The sequence below is a fragment of the Haliotis asinina genome, chromosome 14, assembly GCF_037392515.1.
Source record: "Haliotis asinina isolate JCU_RB_2024 chromosome 14, JCU_Hal_asi_v2, whole genome shotgun sequence".
Taxonomy (NCBI): Eukaryota; Metazoa; Mollusca; class Gastropoda; order Lepetellida; family Haliotidae; genus Haliotis; species Haliotis asinina.
The window spans coordinates 22,874,182-22,876,483 of record NC_090293.1 but is presented as its reverse complement, the minus strand read 5'-3'; the positions used below and the strand labels follow the sequence as shown (position 1 = coordinate 22,876,483).

Below are 2,302 nucleotides of genomic sequence, written 5' to 3'. Positions count from 1 at the left end.
CCTTCTCATCAGTCTCTGACATATCTATAGGAAAGGATTCGCTCAATCTTTCACGGATAGCATTTTCCTCTTTCAACAAACAATCAATGAAGTGCGCAATGACATTTGGGCCCCTGTACACTACAGACAGATGGTAATGGTCTGGATCAGAGGACACAACTTTGTAACAAAAGCCAGACGGTTCATGTTTTTGATAGAGAGAGGTAAAGGTAGATTTTTGGGCCTCAGACTCCCTAACCGGTTTGGTGATTGATTCGAAATCAGCATAAATGACAAAGGGTACTCTGAGCTGATTTTGAATGTTTTTGAATTTAACCCATGCTTTTTACCCCTCTGGCATCTTGATTTTCTGCATTTTGTGGTCATAACAAAAGGCTGCATGGTTTTCTAATAGATCCTTTCGAATGAAGCCGTGAAGACAATGTCTACAGTAAAAAGCACTTCCATTATGTTTTGAACGGTCTCCCATTAATCTGCTAAAGTTTCTGATTAAACAAAAATGCCTCTTCTCCTCCTGACTCAACAGTAATAGGTCTACTGTTTTATGACACAAGAGCTTACTGACATGCAGAGGAAACATACCATCCTTCTCTTCATAACCATACACATTCACAGAAATGTTGTTTTGTTTTTCAAATTTTGACATTTGAGACAGTGGGACAGGCATGTCAATCCCACACATGTTCAATTCTGATTCATAGGCAACATATTTTGAAACTCTGTTTGCGTGATCTTTGAAAGATAATGGGTGCAGAGCTGCAAGAATAGACCAAACAAAACATTTCTGATCATTGATTTGAATATTCAAAATAGCTGTTTTGCTTTTCAAATAATTTGGCAAAGGAATGAAACTGGATGCCGACAGGGGAACATACTCAGCTGTGTTCACTTCAAGGTGTATGATGTGATCTAAGATCCACTCACTCCCTTCAGCCTGAAATTCTTGAGCAGAAGAATAGAGCTTTTGGAAAGCCTCGGCTAACTGCTCGTTGATTTCTGCTAGGTTTGTTACCCAAAAATTTGTTGATCTCAGAACAGGGTCAGCCAAATGACTTTGATTATTTTCATCATATTTGATGTAACTAAGCTTCAGTGAGAGGAACCATTTCATACCTTTCTTCTCCAACAAAAACGCATGAAGAATATCGATAATGTTTGACTCTTCATCTGCGAGATATTTTAGAATGTCTACATCATTTGTTTGGTTTGGAGTAAGTGTGGTCGTCCTCAGTGTCCCCTCTAAGGCTGACCTTTGACCTCCCCCATACTGGTTAAAGCGCCTGGATTGGTACCTCTCCCGCTGTCTTACACATGAGTCGCATTCGTGAACATTGCTACTGAAGAAACGTTCACCCAAAGGTCTCCTACAGCTTTTACATTCCCTTCCATTACGGGAACAACACTGACAATAAAATTTGCCCGGCAGTAGGCACTTGACATGTCCACACCAATTACAGGTATCAAAACGTGCTGGAGGGGAATTTTCCTTTGACTGCAGACATGGACGTTTTGCTGCAGGCCCTGATGAAGACTGTTTTCTCTTCAAAGTGGACTGCTGACAGCTATGGCCTTGAATAAGACTTCTTACACTGCTCACACTGAAATCGTTGATTATCATGGACGGTGCGGACATGGCGCAAAAGGGATTTATTCTGTGTGAATGTTCTATTACACAGATGACAGTGGTGTGGTATGGCATGTACAGGTTGAGTACATTGCTCTGACGTTTTCATACTTTGTGTGGCTAACAGTTCAATGCGTTTTAGGTTCACCTCGAGATCATTTGTACAGTGGTGATTTGATGCCCATATTTCCAGCTCTTGCAGGGATGTCACTTTGCTGAGGAAATCTCGCTTCTGCTCCATCTAAAAGGAATGTAAAAATGTATTTATAAAAATATGTGCACTTTACTCAAAACAATATTAATTGCATATTTGAAACATAGAGATTATAGTACTTAGGGAACTACATATTTAAACATTACAATATATATGTGTATTTTGAACATGTAGTTGAAACTTACCTTTAGGTAGCAGTTGTATCTGTGAGAGAACTCTTCAAAAAAGTCCGAACTGATCAGCTGTTGGTTACGGAATGAATTTTAATTTTAAGTCAACTTTTTTACACTCATGCTAAAGGAGGAGTTCATGTTATGTAGTTTATCTGCACATGTCATATGTAATTTAGCAGCGTAGCTTAAAGAATAAACAAGAAGCAGTATTTTTACCCCCTCCCCTTATCAATGTTATCGACATTGTTAGTTCAGACATATCTCACCAGTTCAAACTATACACATAAATTA

At 39.0% G+C, this 2,302-nt stretch overlaps 1 pseudogene; it reads right to left on the bottom strand.

The window, feature by feature from the left end:
• Positions 1 to 325: 325 nt before the first annotated feature.
• LOC137260709 (uncharacterized) lies at positions 326 to 1,865 on the bottom strand (annotated as a pseudogene).
• Between the last annotated feature and the right edge of the window lie 437 nt (positions 1,866 to 2,302).